The sequence below is a fragment of the Canis lupus genome, chromosome X (assembly GCF_003254725.2).
Source record: "Canis lupus dingo isolate Sandy chromosome X, ASM325472v2, whole genome shotgun sequence".
NCBI classification, from domain to species: Eukaryota; Metazoa; Chordata; class Mammalia; order Carnivora; family Canidae; genus Canis; species Canis lupus.
In genome coordinates this window covers 3,449,345-3,461,904 of record NC_064281.1, presented here as the reverse complement: position 1 = coordinate 3,461,904, position 12,560 = coordinate 3,449,345, and the positions used below count along the sequence as shown (strand labels likewise).

General features: G+C 40.0%; 1 protein-coding gene across 10 annotated transcripts in view; it reads left to right on the top strand.

Moving 5' to 3' along the window:
* NLGN4X (neuroligin 4 X-linked) overlaps positions 1-12,560 on the top strand; it is a 306,762-nt gene that overhangs the window by 177,493 nt on the left and 116,709 nt on the right. The gene's annotated exons all lie outside the window — the stretch shown is intronic.

Genomic DNA, 12,560 nt, shown 5'->3' with positions numbered 1-12,560 from the left:
AGTTACTTCTTAGGGGAGGACCCTGCAAAGAAGAGGTTTTATCCAAATCTTGAGAGCTGGTTGAGATATTGACCAGCAGGCAGATGTGGCCATGGCAGCAAGAATGGGTTTTCTCAATAAAGGACCGGTATTTAAAGATATTTTAACACTATTTACCACCTTCTTACTAACTCTTTTTTATATTGTTAAATATTTTGAGCTGAATGTCATCATTCCCTGTTTCTGAAACTGAAAGTAATAATAATATAAACCAAAATCCATTATCTGGAAAGATTTTCATAAATACCTAAAATTGCATATAATTACCAAAGAAATGAAATCATTAAGCTGGCAATGACTTTGTCTGTGGATCTCAAAATAACATGCTTTTAAAAATGGAACTCATTTAGCATAAATCCGTAAACACCTAGAGAGATATTAAGCTTACATCTTGGCCCGAAGCAAAGGCTTTATGGGTTTATAATAGAATGAATTGATTGGCTTAGAGTCATTAAGGGTATGGGATTAAACAGTTGTATTAAAGAAAATCCCATCGTACAATCACCGCATGGCATTATTTTCGGAAATAATACAATGCTAATGTAAATATATCATAACATAGAAATCAAGGTAAATTAGATATTATCAAGATTTGTTTAATAAAGCTGGGAAGTATTTTATGTTTACAGCATTACCCAGGGATTCTGAGTCCTTGGGGGGCAATGGCTTGCCATATCTTAAAAATCTCTTATCACCAACGCATAGGACTATATCTGAAACACAAGTGTGTTCTTCATGCTCATTGCCACAGGCTTGCCCAACGAATGGCTCTACTTGATGAATGATACTCTGATGATTTAGAGACTCACCCCCAGTCAGACAGGTCTCTGCATCGACTCCTCTTCTAGAACATCTTCTTTCCTTCAAACCATAATTTCCAACATCCGGGTAGTGCCTTTCTCCGAACACCAGCTGGCCATCCTTGGCTTAGTTGTATACCTAAATAACATCTTAGGGCTTAATCATCCCTGTGTTTTATCATTTATGTGGTGTGCAAAACGAAGCTACCTCGCCAGAGACTAACCCATCACTTTGCATCAAGTAATAGTAATAGAAAGACCAGCAGGATGAGTGAACGTTTTTACTCTGTCACCAGCTAGTATGAATTATAGACCCAAGCGTGTACTCTGAAGGCTATTACGTAACCATCAGCTGAGTCACCAAGGAGGTCTTGCATTCTTTGGGCAAGTCACCCACTTTTGGTCTCCTTCAGCTTCTCGACTTCTAAAATGCAGATGTCACATAGAAGGAATCTGGGCTCCTTGGAAGTGTGTCTCATTCTAGAAATGGGTCAGGAAAGAGACACGATGAGCCTGGAGCACTTTACAGTGAGTAACTGCTAACAACATGAAACAAAACAAAACAAAACAAAAACAAATAAAACCCAAACTAAACCGCAATGATAGGGGTATATCAAAGGGGCACAGAAGTCAAATAAAAGCATTCTCAGTGGTCAATGCTTCAGCAATTATTTGAGGAACAAAATAAGTAGTGGGTAATAACTCAAAGTATAAAATAAATATCCATTACCTCATATTGACATAAAGGCCTGAATGAATAAATAAATCAGGCCTTAGGAGTTTCCTATTTCTGCTGTAACCACTCACCGCATTGTTATGGGCTTAAGACAACATAAATTTATCTTATACACTTGGAGGTCAGAAATCCCAAATGGATCTGACTGGGTAGAATCAAGGTGTTGATAAGATGGCATTCCTTTTGAAGAATCTAGGATCCAATGTCTTCCTTGTCTTTTTCAATCATAGAGGACACTTGCCCTTCTTGGTTGACTGCCCCCTCTTTGATCCACTGTGAATCCACTTTTGATTACATTGTACCCATCTGGATAATCCTGGATAATTCCCTTATTTAAATGTTGGCTGATTATTACTCTTAATTGCATCTGCAAATTTCACTCCCCCTTGTCACATATCGTATCATATCCTCAGGTTCTGGGGATTAGAATGTGGATCTCTTTGGGGGAATGGGAGATGTTATTCTCCCTACCATGGGGCAGTTGAATGCATCTCCCATGCAGACACATTCTAGATAATTTATGGAGAGCCTTGCCTTCAACCTCTACTCCTGAGGTTTAGCTGTGTGTGCTAATCTCCTTCCAAAGAATGTGATACTGAGAGAGGTTCCAACTTTACAGTAGAGCAACCTGGCAAGCACACCTCATCCAGGTGTTCAAGGCCAGCATCACCAGTGATGAGTCATGGTGACAACCATGCACCCTTGACATGATGTGTTCAGGAGGGCACCTGTGGGCTCCCGTGGAAGCTTCCCCCCACTCAAATTTCATAACCCCATCGAATCATGGAAAATCCAGACAAAAGCCACTTGTGGGATATTCTACAAAATTCCTGGAAAGGAGGTCTTCAAAACTGTCAAGATCAGGTCAGCCTGGGTGGCTCAGCAGTTAGCACTGCCTTCATCCCAGGGCGTGATCCTGGAGACCCTGGATCGAGTCCCACGTCAGGCTCCCTGCATGGAGCCTACTTCTGCCTCTGCCTGTGTCTCTGCCTCTCTCTCTCTCTCTCTCTGTGTCTCCCATGAATAAATAAACAAATTCTTTAAAAAAACAACTTCAAAGTCATCAAAAACAAGGAAACTGAGAATCTCTCATAGCCAAGAAGAGCTTATGGAGCCTTGAGGACTGAAATGGAAGGTGAACAAAGAAGGATATTAAGCAAATACTGAGAAAAAAAATGAATAGGTTACAGACTTTTGTTAATTATAATATTTCTGTATTGGCTCATTAATTATAACAAATGAACCAGATTCATGTTCAGTGTTAATACTAGAGCAAATTGGGTGTGAGGCATAGGGAAACTCTCTAACTTGATGATGTTTCTCTAAATCAAAAACTGTCCTAAAATTTAATTTTATTTAATAAAAAAGGCAAACAAAATGTGGATATCAATCGTATCTCCCTTCTCTGACTCCTAAATGGAATTCCCCCACCTGCAGCCCCTGGGAACAGCCATTGTACTGTCTATTTTTACCAGTTCAGCTTTTTGAGAATTCACGCGTAAGTGGGATCACATAGCTTTTGTCTTTTTCCTGTCTGGCTTATCTCGCTTTAGTGTAATGCAAAACCCCAAGGTCCATCCATGGTGTTGCAAATGGCAGGATTTCTTTCTTTTCTCATGCCCGAATAATATTCCACTGTGGGTATATGTGATATATATGGATTGTAGATTTAGATATATATATATACAAAATCGATAATATACCACATTGCTTTATCTAGTCACCCATTGATGGACATTCTACGTGATTTGGGTTGCACAGTAAAGGATCTAGGGACAAGGGTGCACCTGCTCTCCTCATGGGGAGCACATCATCAACATACAGCTCAAATGTAACAGGGATACCCACAAAATGCTGCTGAAGACATTAATAAAGAGAGGATTTCTACTTTGAGGAGTAGAACCTGGGGGATATGCCCTTGATTTGATGGCCCCAGGACCAGGCGTTCATCAGTTTTCAAAGTTGAAGAGTAAGTTTGGGGAGGAGGGGTTCAATCAATCATCATCTCAGATGCTAGGAAGAAACTGCTGCAGGAGCAAAATCTGAGAGGCAGAAAAGTGCAGCAAAATGTACAGGGAGCCATGAGAAATAATACCACTTCCAGCAATAATATGAGCCAATATTTATGGAGTGCTTGCTTTGTGGAAGACAACATTTGTGTGTTAACCGGAGAACCAGCAGATGTGAAGGAAAGTTGTGCATAGTGGTATTTCTGGATATGTGATTCGTTTAAGCTCTTTCTTCAGAAAATCCCTGATGACTGAAATAAATAGTGGACTTTTTCCTCATCTTAACTATTTTTTATTTATTTTTTAGAGAGAGAGCATGAGTGGAGGGAGGGGCAGGGGGAGAGAGAGAATCTCCAGCAGACTCTGTGCTGAGCATGAGCTTGACACAGGACTCGATCTCATGACCCTGAGATCATGACCTGAGCCAAAATTGGACACTTTACAGACTGAGCCGCCAAGATGCCCCTTCCTTGTCTTAGTTATTTTAGCATATAATCATGATAGTGGTGTTCTTAGTCACCATAAATACGTAGCTATGAAGTATGTTGATGTTCCCTTTTTTAAACTACAGTATAGTCACCTACATACTAATTAGTGCCAAGTACCACCCCCCCCAAAAAAGTTATTTTCTGTAACAGTAAACACGCACCTAAAGGGAAAACTACCATGTTGGCGTTGACTTGCAAATTTCTAGTGCACTGGGGAGCCAGACGCATTTCTGATCTAAAATGATTTGTTGGATCGAGGTGTGTGTTGGGATGTTAGGAGGCTGTGTGCTGCTCTGTGTATGCATGCTGCATGTGTGTGAGTGTGTTGTGTGTGAGTGTGTGTCAATGCATATCTCAGGAAAAGAAGCAAATGGTTGGGCTGCTCAGCAAAAGAGCCCACAATTTTGGCAGCTCACAACAGCAACAACAGCTTATTTCCCTTTTATGACGTCTGTGTCCATTTTGGGCTGACTGGTTGTTCTCTACATCCTCTTTGCAAAACCGAGACTTGAAGGGGTAGGTCCCCAACTGGGACATGCTGGTCTGGTTGGTAGCGGTGATTAAAATATGTCAGACATGTGATCCCTCATAACGTTTTTGGCTTGGGGGTGACCTGTGTCTCTTCCTTTCACTTTTTCTTGGCCCCAACTGGTGTGTTAGCAGCTGGCGATGGTGCCATATTTTCCTGGGAGAGGACATGGAAATTTATATTTTGAGCCAATCACAGAGTCCTTTATTGAGAATGTGTCGAGTGACCATAAGCACACTGAGAAACAGATGAGAGACATTTCTCTTGGTTGACAGTTGTGTTGTCTGTATCATGACATCCTTTTGTCTCTCCCTGACAGAGAGAGCAAGGAACAGCTCTTCTGTAGCCAGTCAGCTGAGTTCAAAAGCAGACCTAGCGGCAAAAGTCCCTGCCTGCACTTAAAGATATTATCCTGCATTCCAAAGATTCTGACATGTGCTTCTTAAAAATATTTTTAGGAACCTTCACTGAGGACATTCACTTAGCATCTCTGGTACAACACACTCAGGAATTGCAGAGGGGGATGATTCTGCATGAATCTAAACAAAGTTCATTTCTAGGGGATGGTTGTGCACTCGTCCCCACGTCAGACACACAGACAAGGAACGCCAAAGGCAACTTGACAGATTTGATCGGTAGAAATAGACAAGGTGCTCTGAGATGTACATAGTTTATTGCTCTACGTCGACAGCAAAGAGACAATAAGCCAAAGGTCTCAGCTCCCTGTAATGCCTGGGCCATAACCAGAAATTCCTGGCGTAGAGACGCATCCAGTCACCGGCACCTGTGCTCTGACTACAGAAAGAAGCTTTTATTATAGTTAAAACTATGCCAAAGAACTCAAAATCTTCCAGAACCTCTTGGCCGGGAGAATGACTATACATACCTACATACACACCTACGGAGGTTTATCATTTTTTATTACACAACATCTCTGGACCTATCTCAGGTCAAATAAAAACCAGTTTCATTTTCAACATGAGTTTTCTAAATACAGGTGCAGAAAACACATGTAGCATAATCCCATATTAAATTAGTTCCAGCTTTTAAATGCATTGTGATTTAATCTCCAACTCATGGAGATTGTGTGGGGAGGTAATATATTCTCTCGGCTGAACGTTCTAATAAAAAGGAGAGACTCCAATCTAATAGGATTTGTCTTTTATTCCCTGATCAGAGGCATTTCAATAACCAGATTCACAACAAAAAATGCTAATGTAAGGCCATGCAATGCCTTGAGATCTTAATAAAAAAAAAAAACACAAAAAAACACAAATGTGTATCAGAGACCCATACATTTGGAATCCCAAAAGAAATTTAAAAATATATTATTCCTATTTCTCCCACTCTGTCTTCCAAAGCCAGTCAGAGAAAAAGAAGAAAACATAAAAAAAAAAAAAAAAGAAAAACCCTCCAATTATTTCTGTTATCTGTGGGGTGAATTGTAGGTATCTGACCGCAAGACCACAGTCTGTAACTCTGCATGTCTACGTATCCCTTCATGTGTCCTTGGAGCAGAGGTCTCCTAAAATTTGTTTCCAATCACAACCCTCCTGATGACTTGAGAGTAATCCACTTTCATGTAGTCAACTTCTTCATCTTCTCTTTCTAAGGCTCTCTGAGCACCCACAATCCTCCTTCCACACTAAACACGGATGGTCTTCGCTGCCCATGGCCGCTCTTGCTGTCTTGCACCTCCATGCATTGCGTAACCAAGAGGTATTCCAAACCCCTTCATTGAGGCCTGCATTTGCCAGGCTTCGCAGACTTGCACACATTTTCACTGAGTGAAATCCCATCTTGTTCAGATGTTCTGATTTCAGGAATAAAAAAAAAAAAAAAAAAAAAAAAAAAACAAACAAACAGAGCTAGGCTGATTCCTTCAAAGGTGGAGAGTCAGCTTTTCCGTAGGTCATGCTCGGTCCAAACTCCACGTGCTTTCGATGAAACTCTCAGATTAAGTGTTCCCTGTTAAGTTTCAGATTCACTGAGCTAATCGTGTTCAAGTAAACGTTCGAAGACGTGTTGAAATTTATGTGTGGAGTATTTATTCTGGTTAGAGCCTGTTGGTGGTCAAGGCTAGCATATTTAAAGGGTCAATACAGGTTTGTAAGACAAATGGGTTTACCAGTGAATTAAGTAATGAGGCATGGGCCATTTGTCGTGGGCTGGTCCCATTCAGCTTATTGCCCGTTATTAAATTAGAAGATTAAAGAAGTATTCCTCTGAGAGGGCCAAGTGACAAACTAATCAATCACACACACATCCGTGATGGCCAGGAATGCATTTATTTCCACCATAACCCATTACACTACTTCCCCTGTTAATGAAACTAATGCATTTAGCTAAGACATGCTCTTTTTGTATTTAAGATAACAAGGCTAACCTGCACTTAGAATCTGCACTCTTAAGAGACAAAAAAAAATAAAAAAAAGATATAACTGCAAACTCATTTGCAATACAATATCTCAGGCTAAGAGCAACAATCCTAAGGGTTTTCTCGGTTTTATCATTTCTTTACATTCTTGCATAAATCATCTGATTGCCTCACACTATCCAAAGACTACATTTTCAATATCTTTTTGATACATTTTCTTTTTTTTTTAATTTTTATTTATTTATGATAGTCACAGAGAGAGAGAGAGAGAGAGAGAGAGGCAGAGACATAGGCAGAGGGAGAAGCAGGCTCCATGCACCGGGAGCCCGACGTGGGATTCGATCCCGGGTCTCCAGGATCGCGCCCTGTGCCAAAGGCAGGCGCCAAACCGCTGCACCACCCAGGGATCCCTTGATACATTTTCAATACAGTATCTCATGCTACATTTTCGATACATTTTCAACATAGTATCTCATGCTACACATTTCAATACAATTTCATACATTTTCAGTAGAGTATCTCACCCTAAGAGCAACAACCCCAGGGGTTGTCTCGGTTCTATCATTTCTTTATATTCTTGCTTAAGTAATGTGATCGCCTCACACTATCTGATGACTGTGTTTGATGACTTGCATACATCAGTGGCAATGAAGTTAATGCATAGTAAAAAGAGGAAATACAAAATTACTTCTATCCTCAAAATATTAACAGCAGCACTGAGAGGATTGTCATTTTCCCCCTCACCTTGGTCTGCCTTTCCTGAATTCTCTACAAAGTATTTCTGTTCCAATTAGGATACAAAGTACTCGTTTACATAGCTTTACTTTAGAAAGTGATGGAGATTTTGCCTGAAAAAGGAACATCAGAAGAACGGATATGAAAAAATGATGGACATCCTTCAGGGCTAGGGACATTGAGATATTTTATTTATAAAATCATACTTAAATTTTAATAATGGAACAGCTATACATTTGTTTGAAGTTGCTTAAGTATTCCCTTTAATATTTACAGCTACTTCCCAATGGAGGTTGATAGGCTATTAGATGCAAAGAAATATTTTTCTGATATTTGGGGAAAAGTGTAGATGTGAAGAGGGAAGAAAAAACTCATGGTGTGTATAGCTTTTGAAATACCATTTTTTGGCACGCAGAAAAATGGGTTTACTCTAGAATAAATCCCAGCAGAACCTTTTCCCCCACAGTTCATGATTCTTAGTAAATTAGATATTCTAGAGAAGTCTGTTGTCTTTGAGGCCATTTAATTAGTTATATTTACAAGGAAAAATATAGCAACAGCTTACTAAAAAAAGAACAAAAGGGTGAAAAATTAAATATACATAGTACATTAAAGGTGGTATCTAATTATGTTTCTGGGTCACACTCCGCTATATATAATTAGTTCAAAATTGTGGTCGGGCAAATAATTTCTGTCAAAATCTCAGTGGGTGATATTTTTTCCCTTCAGTTGACAAGCTTATTTAAAAAATTTCTGTGGAAAGGCAGAGGATCTGGAATAAGCAAACTATCTTGAAAAAGCAGGAGAAGGCTGGAGCTTTCTCCTTCCCCATTTTAAAGCATACTCTAGAGCTATAGTCATCATTACAGTTGGGGACTCATGTGGATAGACACACGGGATGGGATATAATTAACAGATCCCAGAAATAAACAGAATCCTAGCATTTATCGTCAACTGGTTTTCAGCAATGGTGTCTCCAGAATTTTTTATTTTTATTTTTTAAAAGATTTTTATTTATTTATTCATAAAAGATACACAGAGAGAGGCAGAGAGACCCAGGCAGAGGGAGAAGCAGGCTCCCCACAGGGAGCCTGATGTAGGACTCCATCCTAGGACCCCGGCATTATGCCCTGAGCCGAAGGCAAATGCTCAACCACTGAGCCATCCAGGTATCTCAAGAATTGAATGAAGGAGAAGTTAGTGTTTCAGTAAATGGTGCCGAAAAAATAGCATAGTCCTATGCAAACAATGAATCTCAACCCTAACCTCATAGTCAAATAATTGAAAGTTGTAAGAACTACAGCTCTTAAATGTGTAGGAAAGAGCATACGACAACATCTTCAGGGTCACGGGTTAGGCAAGGATTTCTTAGAGATGATATCAAAAGTGCAAGCGTTGAAAGAAAATTGATAAAATTGGCCTCATCAAAATCAAACAGCAAACTTTTGCACTTTGAAAGACACCATCGAGAAGACCGAAAGAGATGACCCAGAATGGGAGACAAAATTTGCAGGTCACATTTCTGGGCCAAGACCTATATCTGAAAAATTCAACAACAGAGGACAAAGAATCTGCTTTTAAAGATGGGCAAACTACTTGAGCAGACATCCCACCAAAGACGATGGTACAGAAGATGCTGGACGTCACTACGTCATTAGCAAGCTCCAGAATATAAACCACAAGGAGATACTATTTCACGCTCTTTAGGATGGCTATAAACCGAAACGATAACACGTTGGCTAGAGGATGCAGAAGCTGGAGCCCGTATATGCGCTGATGGAAATGCACAATGATGCAGCTGATTTGGGACACAGTCCGGCAGTTTCTTAGAACATTAAATGTCACTTTGCCCTATAAAATAATAATCTCACTCGTAGATATCTACCCAACAGCCATATACCCAAACAAAAACATTGTACCCAAATATTTATAGCAGCACGATTCCTAATGGCCACCAAGTGAAAATAGTACAAATGGCCACCAAGTGAAAATAGTACAAATGGCCTTTAGCTGATGGATGGAAGAACAAAATTTGGTGTCTCCATAGAGTGTGCAGTATTATTCATCCATATTAAAGATGAAAGAACTGGTTCCTGATACAGCGTGCATGACTTTGGAAACATTATGCTAAGTGAAAGAAAGCAGACACAAAAGACTACGTATTATATGACCTCTTTTATACAAAACACTCAAAAATGACCAATCTAGAAAGAGTCGATTAGTGAGATGCAAGATAGGCACATGGACCCTGTAATGAGACACAATCATTTTTAAGGGGGGCAGAGGGTTGATGGAAATGTTCTAAAATTGGATTATGCTGATGGTTGCACAACTCCATTTTAAAAATCATCGAATGTTACGGTTTGATGACTTGATTTCATGTATGTACATTATATGTCAGTCAAGCTCTTAAAAATCACACTTTGGTTAACAAAGAAATTTGGGAAGGAATCAAAGAGGCTGTAGGTTATTCTGGGTTACTACTTAATCGACAATGGAGCTATGTTATGAAGATTGTGAAAGCTTTATTAATCTTTAGAATTCTGCTTTTTTTGGGGGGGTGGGGGGATGTCCCCCGAGCAGTGCCTCTCATCCAGCCCTGAGACGTAGTTCAGATCCCTTAAATATTGCAACTGGGTGACTGGCATGAAGGAGAGCACGTGATGAGATGAGCATTGGGTGTTATACTATTTTTAGGCAAAAGGAATTTAAATAAAATTTCAGAAAACATTTTGCACAGTGAGCCTGAAGGCACAGAGAGGTGGGTCTTAAGCGAGGGATCTGGCATGTATCTCACCTCACACCTGGCTTGCAGAATGGCCTTTGTTTGGGCCAGCGCCAAGGCACGGGTCATTCTGTGCTCCCAGCCACAGCACGGAAGAGAAAACCGATCCCGAACAAGAACATTCAGGCAGGGGCAGGATTATAAGAGGCTCCTGGGGAGGGTAAAGTGCAGGTCGGGGGTCTTCATTAAAGAACGCCTTCTTCTCGTTGCCTGCGTGTTTTCCGGAGGCTGTGTTAGAACTACAGGGAGGCCAATTTGCAAGGAACATGTTTTGTTGGAAGGAAGGAGCTTACTCCGGGAGCACGTTCTCACTCTGTGGCATCTGACTACCTCTTGATTTTTCTCTAGCCTTTCTTTTTTTAGTTTTTATTTATTTTTTATTTTTTTTAAAGATTTATTTATTTATTTATTCATGAGAGAGAGAGAGAGAGAGAGAGGCAGAGACATAGGCAGATGGAGAAGCAGGCTCCATGCCAGGAGCCTGACGTGGGACTCAATTCCAGGACTCCAGGATCACGCCCTGGGCCAAAGGCAGGCGCCAAATCTCTGAGCCACCCAGGGATCCCCTCCTTTCTTTTTTTAAATGTAAGAAGTGACCTGTTTGGATAGAATCTTATACAATCTCCTTCCAAGAATGAATGGGATTTTTTTTTTTTTTTTCAGAAATGAGAGGACTCTTTTTGTAAAACAGTTTTTGTGTATTGTTCCTTAGGAAAAGCATCCCTTTTGGGCTTCTCTACACAATTTCATCATAAATTTAAGTCCATGAGTTCGATTTGAGATAGGTTCTATACTGATAAACCCTGACAAAAGCAACCCCAAAGACAGTCAAACTCATTTGATTTTTTTGAGTTTTTTTTTTTTTGGATATGTAAATGCAGTGGGATTATTGGATATATATAGATTTTGATATCAAGCTAATGACTGCAGTAGATTGACATAATCAGTGTCATGATGCTTTCTAAGGGATTGGAAAAGAACGTGTTGTAAGGAGAAGAGATGGGTTCCTACAAGACTCAACTCTACTTTTAGGTAGTTTGGGTTGAATTACTGGTAGCCCAGAGGTTCAAGAGGTCCCAGGCGTGTCTTCACAGCTGTCTTCAATGACCTCATATCGGTCACTTGAAATTATCTACAGTGAGAATCAATATTTAAGCCTCAAAAACCAACAAATCAGTTTTCCCACCCAGGTCTGCTCGTGCAGAGATGCTGACCCACATAACATGGACCACATGCGAGCCATAACTGACCTACAAGACCAGCAACTCCAAATCTTGGTTTCGAAACGCGATGGGTTCCTTTGAGTTGTGTAGAACTTCCAGAAGAATGTCATTCAGGCTCTTTGGAAGTTACTGGATCTGGGATATGCATTCCCCGGGCTATGTCTGTCTATAAGAAGAAGACAATTGAGCTAATTAACCAAACAGTTCAGGCCATATCGAGTGTTTTAGCATGTTGTATCTGGAAAATGTGAAAAACCAAAATGGTGCCCTGCATACAGAATGCGTGAGTCTCTTTGGTGTAGTGAGGGGCGCCCCCACCTCCCCATATTTTGTCTCCGTGGAGATTCTTATGTGGCTTTCGTTCCAGGTCATCAAGGTAGGTGGCTCTTTATTTATCTTAAATCCAACGAGCAATGACACTGAAGTAGTGTTTAATAACGGTTTCAAACACAGAGAACATGATGGATCCTGTTTTCTCTTGTCTTAAGAAAACCTTAATGAAAATGGTAGTTTTGTTGTTGTTTTTATAGTAAACAGGAGCAAGTACTAGGTAGTAGCTCTCTAGCCACTGGTGAGAGGTGAATGGCATGATTTAAATTAAGTAACTAACAAACATTTCTGATTTGTATTTGAAATGCTCTGTTTTAACTTCTTATGCATGAAACGAATGTCAGTTTTAAGTATTTATTGAAAGTCCTTCTGTGTTTACTGCATAAATGTGTTTTCTCTTACATTATGGAATGTACTAACCAAAGTGTATTGGGAACATTTCATGAATTTATGTACATGATAACGTTAAAATTTAGGGGAACATTGAATACTTCATGTGCATTTCTTTT